General features: G+C 38.0%; 1 protein-coding gene across 3 annotated transcripts in view; it reads right to left on the reverse strand.

The window, feature by feature from the left end:
• The window catches only part of asic2 (acid-sensing (proton-gated) ion channel 2), a 278639-nt gene that overhangs the window by 236804 nt on the left and 26744 nt on the right, over nt 1–15091 (reverse strand). The window lies entirely within an intron of this gene.

A 15091-nucleotide genomic window follows, 5' to 3' on the forward strand; every position in this document is an offset into this window, starting at 1 on the left:
TTTGATGCATAGTGACAGAACGCCCAGGCCCAGCGATGTGTCTGGCGCTAGCCCCCGCTGTTGTCATTTACGACGTTTGTACCTTTGGCGGGTTTTGAAGTAAGCTATGGCCACTGCATTAACACCACCAATCGATCATGTTTCTGATCTCCTTTGTGTGCACTTTTCACGGCGATTTGGAGAAAAGAAGGAAATTATTTCAAGAGAAAGACCTACACCAAAGAGGTACATATTTTCCGGTAGTTCGAGTGTTAATGATAAATTTATAAAATGTTTTAGAAGTGGTGAGGACAAAACTGTTGATCATAAATAGTGCCGGGGACATGTTCCCCACGTAGCTGACACCTATACTTATGTGGAAGCTTGTTTTTGTGTCATATAGTGGCTTGTGAAATTGCGGTTGCTGAGTGACATAACGGAAGATGTGGTGGTAATGATGCAGTAGCCTATAGATGCGCAGTGGTGTGCGTGTGTGCTATGGTTGTTGCAGATCAACTGTCTCGTGAATATAGTGCATAATAGTGTGTTTTGTATGCGGTTGTGTTTGTGCGTGTTTTTTTTTTTTTTTTTTTACTGAAGGCCCTGACTGAAACCCCACAGTACGCTACTGTTTTCCCCCCAATAGCGATGATAAAAGAAGTACAGCAAAAGCGACTGACTGAATAGATGAGCACACCTGCCCTTGGCTAAACAGATCAGTCAAATCAAGACATTATTGTATGCAGAGAACCGGCAGCTGAACCTCAGATCAGCATGTCACACCAAGCAGAAACAACTTTTTACAAACCAAGGCTAAAAAACGTTTTGTCCAGTGACCTAAATAATTAGTTGATTACCAAAACAACTGATAAATCTGCTGCTGATTGACACATCAATAATTTTGATCTATTCATCTAAATCCAATGTAGTTATTTATTTATTATTGCTTGAACTGTTAGCCGATAAATTGACTGAGCATTTAATCGAATCTCTGCAAATTATTAAACTGTTGTAGTTATTTATATATTAGGTAAAAAAGCTCGTTCCAAAGATAAAGATATCTGTAGCTAAATTATTCAGAAAAGAACTTGTCCTCTCTGAAACAGACCAGGGGCCTCAACTGTAAGTACGGACGCCTGAAAAGTTGGCGTACATACGACATACATTAAGTGCTCACGCACAAAAATATTCTGATTTATAAATCCGTTCAAATGCACGTCCCACACCACTTTCACTTCATAAATCACAATCAACTCAAAAGCACAGCTTTTGCAAGTTTCAGACGTCCACACTTGACCATAAATAGTGCAAAAAAATGCCCCACCTTATTATTCATTGATCGGGAGTGAGCGCAAAGTCATGGCAAACACAGAGACAAGAAGAGGAAGTTCACACAAACAGAAATCGAGGCACAAAAAATGTTTTATACGGTGTCGTCAACACTAATGCCAAAAAAGTTAGAGTGACAGAATGTGGCAAATGCTGTAAATTCAGAAGGTCAATGTTGCTGCTCAACAACAGTGCACTCTATTCATTCCATTCGTAATCACTGGTCAGCAGATCTGACTGGTCTCTGAAAATTCTCTCCCTCTAAAGCTTCCATCCTCTAGCAGAGCCAAATAAACTATTTTGCGTCATGGCGCATTGTGACGCATTATTCCCTCCCTACTTGATTGAATCGTACATGACGGGCAGTTCTGCTCAATCATGACAACAACAACAATAATAATAATAATAATAATAATAATTAATAACAACATTAATAACAGTACATTTCGTTAGAAAAGTGTGTTATCCAATTATCAATTATCTAAACTGTTACAACATTCTTCACAATATATAAAAACTCTTTATAACACAGGAAGGGATTAAACTCAAAAGATGAAAATATCATTAGAAACACAATATAATTTTTTATGGAAAAATTCACTGTATCTTCTCAGTTGGAGCACATTAATCTAGAGCCGTGCAAAAGTAATCAGTCCCGTTTACCTTATTATCCCTGAGTCTCATACAACAAAAGTATTTAATAATTTAAAATGTTATCTTGTATTCATTTTTAATATATATATTTATTTGGGTGTGTGTGTGTGTGTGAATGTTGGTGTGCGTTTCTGGGTGTATCAGTCAAACAGGTATTTGTTTATTTCTTGTTAAATACGTTTTATCAGTGTGCTAACAGTGCTAAAAGTGGTTTACAACTTCTTTTGTGTGTACGCAAGCTTTATGAATGAGGTCTGAAGTGGTCAAAAGTGTTAATGGTCTGAATAATTCAGTTTAACAATAAACTTCACATCAAGGCTCTTCAGCACACAGGAGGGGTTGCAAGAGGAGCAGTTTGCTCAGCTTGTTTCTTGTCTCTTTAGATCTTTAATGACTTAACTCCTTCACAAACCTAAAAATTATAAAAGGCGACATGTCACAACTTAAAAAAATATCAAAGAAGTCACATGGATTTTTTGTAATATTTGGCCCACTGGCTGAGAGCCGTGGTCATAAAAGCTCAGCCTTCTACCTACAATTATGGTATTTTATTCACTGGCACAGTTGTGACTATAGTACCTCCATATTAAACCCCTCTACCAGCCTGCAGGAGTCTCATCTCTAAAAAATAATTTTTTTACGTCCTGGTATTATGTGGGCAGAAGAACAACAAAAAAGGTAAAAGGGACAGTGGCTGCTGAAAGCAGTATAAACTGAAACCTTGGTCACACTGCACAGCACTAGACACAGTTGGACCGCAGTCTGGTTCAAAAGCAGTTATGCCGACTCCTGGACATTCATCACAGGAGCTGTGATCGCTGGAGGGGCCAACAGACAAGAGCCGTACTGCACTCTGTTTTCATTAATTGTCTCTACAACTGGTTAGAGCCAACAGTTAGACACAGAGTTCAATTACTTCCAGAGAAGTGTTAGTTTGTTAGGTTTAAACCATTTCTATATGGAGCCACATTTGTGGGTAGGAGAGAAAGCGCCTTATCTAAAACCCCACAAACACAAGCTTAAAAAAAACAGCCACTGACCAAAAGTACAAAAGCTCAACAGATGATGTTTCCTAACTTCAAACCATATTTATAGTTATCAATTAACCGTACGGATAAAAGACTGATCAATATGTTGCACCTCACTGGGATTCTTTAATCAATTTATGTCAAAACAATCACAATTTTTTGGACCATCCCTCCTTCCCGGCTTATTTTGTTCTTCTTACCCCTCTCACACACACAGCCACAGTAGAAGCTCCCTGTTTGTCTTCTCCTGTCCTCATTAGTAAGCAAGGACCCTGTTCTTGTTTGCACACTCCACTGTTCTGACTAAATGAGAAAATTAATGAGCTGGAGTGAGCTACAGGGAACACCACAACCTTCGGTGCCTGCACCCCCCAACCTGTCCCTACCTAACCCAACGTCACCCTCTGACTGTTAGTCCATCCATGCTTTACTCTCTTGCGTCCCTGCTCCATGTCCTGTTCCCATCTCCCAAACCCTTGGTTAATTTCACACTGATGCTTGTCTGAGCTCTGTAGATGGGTCTTTAGTAAACAAGGGGGATGGAGAAAGACTTGACCGCTGCCTTGTCTATCATTCATATCCCTCTAGCAACTTGGCCATTGGAATACTTCCCTCATTTATGAAAAGACTGGGGAAAAGTGGTGCACAGCAGAAAATTTGAAAGATTATAAAATGGTTTTAATAAAACGGCAAAAAGTGCAAACACAAACCATTTCAAAAAAGTCAAACCCAATGTCATAAGAAGGGCACATTTTCAAGAACATTTAGGCAAAATGCAGGTTTAAAGAAGCCCCTAAACATGGACATTACTTACAGTTATGAATAAAAGAGACAAGAGATTTTAATAAGTAGCCACCTGGTGAGGAGCTAAGATTAATAATGGATATGTCTTATATATTGTTGCACTGAAGTAAGCTCTAGGGATGTGTGAGGCTGAGAGTGAATAAGGTCCTGTCTGTGCTGTCTGCAGGCTCAGCTGAACTAGATACCTGATTCATTACCTGCCCACAGCGAGACAGAAAAAAACAAACACTGTGCATCTTTAAAGCAAAAGGTTGTCATTGTTCTTTCGTGAACGTTTTTTTTTTTCCTTTCATTGGATTACAAAGAGCGGGCTGCTGCGGTAGAGGACAAAAAGTCAAACAATTATTGATTGTGTGATTGTTAACTTGATTTCTGATTTCAAACAGAACAACACAAAGCTGGTCCAGAAGCTAAAACTAAAGGAAAAAAACTATACAATTTATCAAAGCATGGGGAAAATATTTGGCAATTATTCTATAAATATAAGAATAATTTCTTGCAGTTGGAAACAAAATAGATGAAGGGAGCTCCATTAACTACAAGAGTAAAATACTGCTTTTGATCATGCTTTGAGACTTTTGCTTTTAACACAAGCTTACCTTTACTTAATCTCAACATTGAAATAAGCATTTTGAAACCTCACCCAGAAAGTTTCAATGCACAGTTTAAACTCAACTTTGCATTTAATTGGACTACTCTGTGTCCTTGTTTACAAACACTTGCGAAAAATTTATTTCCTGTACAAGTGACGCACATGTCTGCTATGCAATGTGGCAATATGACCCCATATCAGTTTGTAAGGAGTAGGAATTTTCTGTTAACCTATTACATCACAGACTAAAACAACTGCATGACTGCTAGTTGGTACCATGTCAATCACCATTGTGTGTTTGTCCAACATCCATTAACTTTGAAATATTTTATTCTTTAAACTGACTGAGGTTAAATTACATCTCCTCATTAGTTAGTACAGAACCAGGTCTATACCAGAGTTAGCTGAATCGCTAATTTGCATGTCCAAAAAATGCACCAGTCTGTATTTTCCCGTGATTTCCACACATCTGTTGTCCTCTTCCGTGTGCAAGCTTCCTGCAATAGTTCTACTGTATGTCAAAACCCAGGGTTGTGACCTGCGGAGCGTGCAGGCCAGTTTGGGTCCAGTTGGTCATGTAGTAGCCTTATCCAAGGCTGAAATCAATTTCAATTTCCATCCGACTAACATGTTAACATGTATTCTAAAAAGGTACATTATTTGATTTATTCTAACATCATCACCACAATTTCCCCACACATTACAAAAAACAATTACATTTTAAAAATTCTGTTTTGTTTTTGGAAAGTTTGCAGACACACACTCTTGTGTAAGGAAATTTTCCAAAAACAATGAAAAACTACTATTATGTGCCTGACATAATCCCATTAGTCTAAGTCAGTGAACCCTGTGGGACCATGAGAGACAAAGCTGGACTGAGTTGGTGATGGAAGCCATTAAGGCAGAAAGGGAAACAAGAAAATTATGTCGGCCTGTGCACTGAGCAAACAATTTGCATTCAAATCAATAGGGGGGCATGTTGGATTCTCGCCTAAATAGATCTCCAAATCCCTCCCGTCTTGCTCAGTAGAAAGACTCTGATAAAACTTGTTTTTCCTATTTCTGGACTTTAAGGGCTTAGAAACCCCAAATGCAATGTTGTTATCCAGATAAGATGAAATAAGGAAAAAGCTAAAAGCAACAAAATAAAAAAAAAATACTCCAGTGATATTGTTTAATATGTTTGTTCTAATAATTAAATGTGTAAAGGAGGAGGTGGTGCACCAGTGGCAGTGAGGACACCCAGGGATTTTAATCAGTTTTTAAAAATAAATAAACCACAATTTCATCCCTCGTCCCACACTTAACAGATCAACTTTGAACTGAATTATTAGCGAATATCTTAATATATTTTAAATGCGGGGGGTATGTATATCAGCATAGATGGAAGAGGAAAACAAACTAACTGTAAAAGAGGGGCAGCGGTGTAGAACACGGCGCCAAAGCACACTCAAATTAACTCCATAAATTCAACCATGTCTTGCATATGATGATTCCTTTGCTCTGCAGCAGGAGCTCATTAACAGAAGAACCTGAATCCATACTTCTGTGTTAAGGCAAGGCCTAAGGGAAGAAACTATAGAGAATGCTCAAAGTTGGTAAATAATTCATGTAGTTTAGAGAGTTGGAGACTGACACTCACAGAATGTACGTGTCAGAAAACGCAAGGTAAAAAAACTAATTAAAAGGTGGTTTGATCAATCACAGATGGATCAAAGCTGCAGCTTCACTTTTCGGGCAGCAACACACCCTTTCTTGCATTTACTTGTAAAAAACATCTGTCATGTGGGAACACTATTTGCAACATTAGACATTTGAAAATGACATTGAAACTCAGACAAATCTCCCCAGGAAACAGAGATGTCGACGTTGCTCTTGCATTAGTTAAAACAAATGGTTCTTAGCCTCCTTTGAATGATTAACCTAATTCCAAATGAATTCCATTAGAGCAATTTCATTCAAGTGAAAGAAAGATGACATCTTTCGCTGGTTCAATGGAGACATCACTTGCATTTTAAAACTGTATCGTTTATTCGGAACATAAGGCTTTCATTCTGTTACTAAATCTGGTGAATTTGGAAAATGTTTTGTAGTTTTCCCTAAATTAGGTAATCACTGTTTGATTTCACGTTTCCAGAGAGATAATTCCAGTTGACGACACACATCATCTCTTAATTTTATGTTGGGTTAACAGCTTTAACATGATGCATGATAATACTGCACTCCTGATTTAATTTGTGAGAACAGGAAATTGAGTGAAATTACAAGTTTAGACGGAGTATCTAAATAACTTTGAGATAATTTTCTTTTCCTCTTGTTTGAGTTTATTTGAAAAAGATCTTCAATTATAAAAAAAATTATTGATGATTTCAAATGACAAATACCCTGTGTACTGTGCACCATAGCCTGTTGTATCCCCAGATTTAAAATTTAGACGAAATAACAAAGGATGCTACACTGATTAGTGTGATTTACCATTTAACATTAAGGAACAGATGGATCTGAGCATCTTGGTTTTCTCCACTGATTCAACTTTTTAGAACAATAACAGCTAGACGACTGCCAGATGTCACTTTTATGCTTCCCTTTGTCCAGAAAAATACAGTGTCACTTCTAAAGACTAACATAAAAAAAAAAAGGAAAAATATATTTTGGCCACTTTAATGCAGCTGTTAGATGGCACCATTTTTTTCCCCATCTGCCCAAACAAATCAAGCTGAAGGAGTAAACGTAGGTTGCAGGTGCAGTGTGGGGAATTAGATTACCAGGTGACAGGGTAATGCCCACGACAGGGGTTGAAGGATGCTCGACTCCTCTGCAGCCCTGGATCGATTCTCAGGCTGAAGCAAAGAGAAGTGGAGAATGAGATGGAAAGACATCTAGTCGAGCCCTATATCCCTCAGTCTATCACTATCATTTGTCACCTGTCAGGGCCTTTCCCCGACTACACCCTGTCTTGCCCTGAACCCGTTTTTCATCCAGACGCCTTCATACTGGCAGACAAAGCTGGCTGAAGCATCTGCTTCTCAACCTTGAGTTGAATCACTGGGGAGGGTCTGACAGATAGATGGTGCCCAGAAAATTGCAATGAGAAGTATCCACCAAACCACAGCAGCTCAGTGTAAATCAATCATAATCAACGTAAATATTAAAAGGCAATTGAAAAACAACCTGGATAAGATTATTTCAGTCAGTGCGTTGCCATTTAATCACAGTTAATCGAGCTAAGGCCGTAGTCCAATTAAGACAGGCGACCAGACAACTTTCCCGTGACGAGTCCGATTATACATGAGGAGGAGAAATCAATTTATTTGCCATGTAAGTCTGACTCCTGCAGTTTATACATCGCCTCCTTCTATTTCTGGGTCAAAGACCGAGGAGGAATTTTTTGGTCCAACTACAGTCCAACTAAGCTTATACATGCAGGAGTAATCGGACTATGAATTGCACTATCCAGGAATTTTAGTCTGACTTAGAGCAGCTCAATTTTAGATGGACTAACGTCTTTACATGATATTGAGAAAACTAAATTATTGTCTTAGTCTGACTAAAATCGGACTGTACTCAACCTGAAGCCTGAGAACGTGCCTTCATTACTTTCAGCCCCCTCTCCACACTCCTGCGATCTAACCACGTCTGATTAAAAACATTTTAACCGGAGAACCATAATGAGCACAAATGTTTAAACAGTATAATTCTGAATGAATCTAATTCAAGCTGGATGAATATTTAATGTACAGACATATCAGACATGTCCGTGTGTAAGTGTGGTGTAGGTTGTCGTGCTGAATTCCAGCTTTTCAAGGATCTATTCATCTTATCTGATACATTAAAGTGAGAGGAGACAGGGGGCCAGGAATGATGAAATGAACAAGGAGAGGTAAGTGTCGTGAAAGCAATAATGAGAAATTGAGAGAGTAATGAAACCGATAAGAAAGATGGTATTGGAAAAGTGATGAAGAGAAAATATATACAGTAGATATTAGAATAAATGTTATGTCATCAATGACTTCAGTTAGCTCTGAGTTAGACCATATTTTGTAGGACTTAATTTTTCTTAATTTCTCTTCTTTTAAAGTTTAGTGGGATGCAGTGCAGTAACATTAGGTTGACTAACATTAGCTTTCAGAGTGGCAAAAAAAGAAAGTGAAAAATCTGCTTCAACCTGTTGGATGATTTTTTTTTCATTACTTTGTTTCAGTTAGTCATTCATAAATGACTCTTTTTCATAAATAATCTCCTAATGTGTCGACACATTCAATTGAAGTGGGAATTTTCATGATTGATAAATATGGTTTTCTGTAAAACTCCACTCCAGTTGAATTTTTACTTGCAAGAAAATTGCTTCATACAAACCTGCTTGTTTAGAACATTTTATGTGTAAATAAACACTGACTCACTGGAAACGATGAATGAAGTGGCAGTTTCAAGTAGTCAGAGTTCACTTGCTCACTTTAAATCCATGGAGATCGGGCAATATATCACAGAACTTCACATACTGAATACGATGCCACCGGGTGCTTTTAAAAGAATATGGAAACAGCCAGAGTGGACATTATTCCAGTCCAGTGTTATCCTCACATCAACTTTCTGATAAACTTTCCCTCATCCTACTCCAGAGAAAACTTACACATCCCAATAAAAACATTTCAAATAAACCACCAGATATTAAAGTAAGTATGCACTGGATTCTGTACCTGCTATGAAATGATCACAACATAAGTAGAATATGTTGCCTGTGGGTTCCAATAGCTCCAGCTTCTTTGAGCGGATATTATGGCATTATGTAACCCACCTCTGACGTCTCTCGGGATCTTAACGGATCCGGTAAAATGCTCTCTGTTATGACAGGAAAAACCTTTTGTGTCATCTGATTTCTATAGAGTATTTTAAGCAACTCAACACTTGTCATGTTAAATTCTGCCAGAATATTATCAAAATAAAAGTACTGTGAAAACATTTTCAGCTATGTGGAAGGGATAACACTGTTGGTGAATTGGCCATGAGCACAATGGCAAACAAACCCCTAACCAAACACAAAATTATACATTCACAGCCCACACAACACTATCCATCGCTGCTTCCTGTTGTTTTCTCTCGACATCTCTGACTGTTCCAGGCCTCCAGCCCACCAGAGCTGAGAGTGATTGGATCGGACATCAGCATGCCTGATTCTCACAGCAAAAACACAGGGAAACACAAAGAGGCACAATCCAGAGATAATCACACACAGAGACTCTGCTCATACAAGCTGGAAGGCTGTGTCCTCAGCACATGTATAAACAAACTGCAATGTTATTGAAAACTGTAAATGAAAAGAACATGAATATCCAGTGGATTTTCACGGTTTTAGCAGCTTGCTATGACCCCATTTCAGAGTTAATGGGGATTGTTGGCAAGTTTCCCAATTCCCCTTTCAGCCCAGTCAGTGTTGGTGAACATCAAAGCACAAAAAAGACCTTCACACGTTGAAAGCTCCAGAGGTATTTACTGTATTTAAACACTAAATTAGAGACAGTCCATGGGTGTCCTGTTAAGTTTAGAAATGTAGCATCACATTAGTGATGTTTGGAATAAAGTAGAACAACTGATTATTTCCCTATTGTTATTTCCTTCTGTGTCACAAGGGTCACTGGGTTGGTCCATGGAAGTTGGACAATTTCCATCAAACGCTACTGACATTGCATTTTTTCATTAAGAGGGAGGGAGGGAGCTATTATAAAGTGTTATTATAAAAAAAGTGTGACTTATCTATAGAGTAGAGCAAAGTAAACTTGTATTACTTGAAACTCTACCCTTTTCATGTCCAGGTTTTCTTGCCATCAGTGTGTGAATGAAAATTAGAGAGAGAGAAAAATATGCATTGTCAAAGCATAGAATGCTTGATATACACACACGTATAAATATGTGTATATTTATGTGTGTATATATATATATATATATATATATACACACACATACATACATATATATACATATATATATATATATATATAGAATTTTTTTCTATTTAATTGGAAGTAAGATGGTGTAACCATAATATTACCTTCCTATGACAATCATTTATTTATTATACAATTACCACACTGTTGCCATGTTGTTACTCCACTGCAATGTAAAATGTCACCATATTAGAAGTCACCATTTAGTAGTGTGATCAATTCAGACTCAGATGAGCAGATTATCCTATTCTTTGACCGAAAGCCAAACACACACTGAAAGAAAATATGAAGGCACAGATGGAAGAGCAAGGTGATTAGAAATAAGAAATCAAAATAGCAGTAAAGTAAAAGCAAATGGAAAGTGGGTTTGACTTATTGCTCAGTATAACCTCCAGCTGGGGCCCAAGAGAATGGCCGGTGGTGTATCTCCTCAGTCTGCTCATTACCATCTTGCTGCGGTCTCCCTGTCTGTATTATTCATCAATCTGCCCTGGCTTACCATTGTCTCAGGCTATGGATGGGTGCTGTGCTGCAGGTGCTAACTGGCAAATTGATCATAACCCCACCTCTGATCTGCCCTTGTTTTGTGAGTCAGTTCTGCTCCAATCTGATGAGGTAACCACTCAGGAGACTCATGTGACCAGGATGGATTTACTCTCATGTCTGTGATCCCCGTGTCCCAACAGGTCAGCCAACATTGATTCACAATTCCAGTGATTTTCACGGATGAGGCAGTGTCGGGATGAGACGGCTATAGTGAGCTGAGCCACCTGCTGTGTGCTGGATGAGTTACACAATGAGAGGCTGTGCTTGTTTCAACACCACTGTATGAGTCTGGACCACAACACAACATTAGAGAGGCTGGATCCTGATGAAAGGCAGCAGACAGAAATGGTGTGAAAAGAATAATTACAGGCATCATTCTGTAGTTCTCGAATTGTCAATAAAGACCACCCCGCTACATTCCTCCGTCTGTGGCCCTGAGCACTTGGAAGCACTTACAAGGAATAAAGTGGGCCATAATGCTAATGTGACAACACAATATATCATCTTAATATATTTAAGCTACCATCCTTACATTAAAATACAGAAGTTAATATTTGGATGGTGTCCCATGTGGTGACGTTACATCAATATTGAACTGAAGCTGGACTTTTTAAAAAACAACATGTTAATATGTAGCCTGAGACCAATGCAGTTTTCATATCATTTCTCATCTGTCACTCTTAGAGCTCTACACATACTCCCTCTCTGTTTGTCGTGGTACACAAAGTATATGTAAGACATAAAAGAGTATTGCCCTAATAACATAACTTAAATCAGTAATTACGTATGTAGTGTTGAAAAGCTCAGCAAGCTGCAGTGTATTTGTTGAAGTCAGCAAAAAGTTTAGTCAACCACAAGTTCTGAAAATATGCAATTACAGTGGTACCTCAGATGACATCGTCTGATAAAATACCACAGTCAAAGTGACCCGAGACAAAGCAAACAGGTCATGTGAGCCGTAGGGATATGACAAAACATTAGAATAAAATTTGATATCAAATCAGCTATCAGTGTCTTATTTTTATTTCTTTCCTTACCTCTGATGCAGATGTCCTAAAAATAGGTATGTGGTCTGCACTCAAGACCAGGACACAGCTATTAATATTTAAAAAGGGAAGACTAGAGGGACATGCTGTGTTTGGTAATAGGCCATCATCATTTGTCATCTAATTTTCCCTGGAAAATTGCTTTGAGGAAGTAAAGTTATTTTCAACATTATGTTATTGACCTACTTACATCTCAGGAGCCTTTGCTACATTGAAGCATGGACATCCTTGTGTTGTTGTATAAGTTGTTAACCTAAGATGCTGACGAGTAAGAGACAAGTTTACAGCTGACATCAGTGCAACTCACCGTTCACGATAACTCTCTCTTTGAACAACAATTGCTAAAATCATAACTTAGTGACATTGTCAAGGCATGACAGGCCTGTCAAGCTTTGGACATCTGCATAAGCTGATGTCTTGTACAATGAGAAAAGACTCTCAGTATTTTAAGGGCTTGGTGGTTAGTGGTTCTAATATAAGCAATATGAATACATAAGAGAAAAAAAAAGTGGGTACAATATATATTTGCACATTTCACAAGCAGGGATGAGCTTAATGTATGCAAATATATGCAAACTTGCAAGATGCATGGAGATATGTGGCTTAAATACCATGTCCCCTGAAGCTGAAGATAGTGGGGTGTTTTTAAGCTGCAGGGCATAGCTTTTCGGTTGGGGGAAGGACCAAATGAGCTTTGTGTGTTATCATTGACAAAGTTTATATTCATGGGTAAGCAGCCATGTTATGTACAACAACATGTGAAGTGCTTAAGTGACTAAACTGTCATTATCTCCACACCGGTGCGTGTCCGAATGTGTGCCTTTTGGTGCAATGATTTCACGCAAACTCAGTCATATCCGTGAAAAGTGCACTAGTGTCAGGGGAGGGTTCTTTGTGTTTACAATCATACTCCAACCCGTTTGCAGCGACGTCACTTTACTAGTGCAATGTGGCTGTTACATCCATCTGTCTTGACATAAAACAAATCACCTTCTGTGTGGAGTGTAGGAAGGTGAAACAAAAGCACCACTGGCATTGTTTGGACTTAAACGACAGGGGTTTGAATGTAATGGATATTTGTTAATATTTAAAAGTTACAAATTGCAGTTTCAAGGTGAGGGAACCAAGTTTGTTAGAAGCTACTGTACTTTCAATGTCAGTTCTGTGTCTCACATGTTGCTTCTTCTTCAGACGTCTCCATAAAATGTGAAAAAGACTTTCTCTCTAATCTCGTATCGCTGTGAGGACAAGCTATGCCATGGGAACAGAATAATAATATATCCCCTGTTCCCTCTGCTGTCACCGAAGACAAACCAGTGATCCTTCAAGTGCATTTAAACACACGTATAATCTTAATAAGACAACTATATGATGAGACACTGTTGTTTTTATTCAAAGATACAGAAAATCATAGCAGGTATTTTATTTAGGGCTGATAATGACAGTCCAGCAAACTAATACATGCAATTCTAAGGGTAAAAAGAAGAGAAAAGAGATTCACAGAACTGAACAACATGAATGTTTTATTTTCTACTCTCTCTCGTTAGAACTACTATAATCACATTTGATAACTTGCCAGTTCATGACCTACCACTTATAAATTAGATGCAAATACAAACAGCAAGCTGGTTTATTCAAATATTTTCCTACATCTAAACGATGTTTCTGGTAGCGCCAGAGAACTCTACAAAAAAACAAAGCCAAAAGATGTTGCGAACAAACTGAAAGGGTTATTACAAAATGGAGGAACGGATAATCAGCATGAAAATTATTAATATTGCCATGTGATGATGTGACAGATAATTATTTTAGGAAAATGCAATCTCCTACAGTGATTTGGTTAAATTAGTTGGGACTGGGGAAATGCTAAGTTCATCAGTGTTGGCATGGAGAGAGCACACAAGTCATTAAGAGGTATGTTTAAGTAAATAATTTGTCTAATCATTGTTAGTGTTGAAAATTGGTTTGTCTGTACAAGTATGCCCTACCATCTTAATTTCACAAAAATTCAGTCGATCTCACCCAATCCTTCTGGTATCAGTGTGAATTTGCAAAGAATTTGTAACAAAGGCATTAAAGTAAATACACTCAAGCTTCATGATCTTGTCCTCCTCACTTGTAAAAATAAGGAGATTTCCCTTTTTATAAAAGGTACAGAGTAACATTTCCACTGCCTATGAGGCTCTACCACTGACCAAACATAATTTAGGATGCCACATCTGAGAAGCCACAGGATTGTGAGGGCATCCTATTGACCCAGATGTTCAGCAGCTGCTACACATCTAAACTACTAATATGCCTATCATGCAATTCAATCCATCAGGGAAGTATACAGTCAGTCATCTTGGAGCCTGTTTGTGATCCCCAGATAAAATGAGAATCACTTTTGCAGAATCTGCCACTGCTACTAAGAGGTGAGTGTGTGTCTGTGTCATAACCTACTGTATGTAGCCATAATGAATAGGAAATCTATTTTCTGAATTGCATCAATATCCATACCACTGTCTTTAAAATGTTATCGTTAAGGCCCATTTAACACCCTAGTTACAAATAAATTACTGTTCTCCTTCCACAACATGTGAAGACCAAAAGTGAAACACTTGACATCCATGCCTATTTTCATTACATTTAGCAAACAAGAAACCACCACAGAGACACTGATAATATCGCTGGAAAACTAAAGAAAAAAAATGTAGTACAGTATGTATTTTTGAGAGGGAAGTGAGAGTGATAAAAAGCCACAGTTTGCTTTAAATTGTGACCAAAATAATAAAAGTGAAATCCTATTAAACTGAAATATTTATGTTTTCTTGATAAAGGCTTTGTTTGTTTTTGACTCATTTGCTGCGAAAAAAAAACTTAAATAGCCATGGAGTAAGCATACTATACTGTGGGTCTCCATTCTGTTTTGCTGAGGTTTGATGTGTTCTCAGAGCAGTAAAAATATGATGACACGGCACCCTGATCTGCAGTATTTAATAAGGGTCAACACAGGTTGCTATCCCCATGTTTAAATGATCTAGAATTAATCAGCTACAGGTAGTGCAAATGTCATTAGTGCATCAACTTCCCTTTCCTGTAGGTGACAGAGTAGTCATTACAGGTCATTTATAACGATAACAACAATGTATGAATAATAAGTAATCACAGGTCAAACAGCATAGTCACGAT

This window comes from Solea solea, chromosome 16, assembly GCF_958295425.1.
Source record: "Solea solea chromosome 16, fSolSol10.1, whole genome shotgun sequence".
NCBI classification, from domain to species: domain Eukaryota; kingdom Metazoa; phylum Chordata; class Actinopteri; order Pleuronectiformes; family Soleidae; genus Solea; species Solea solea.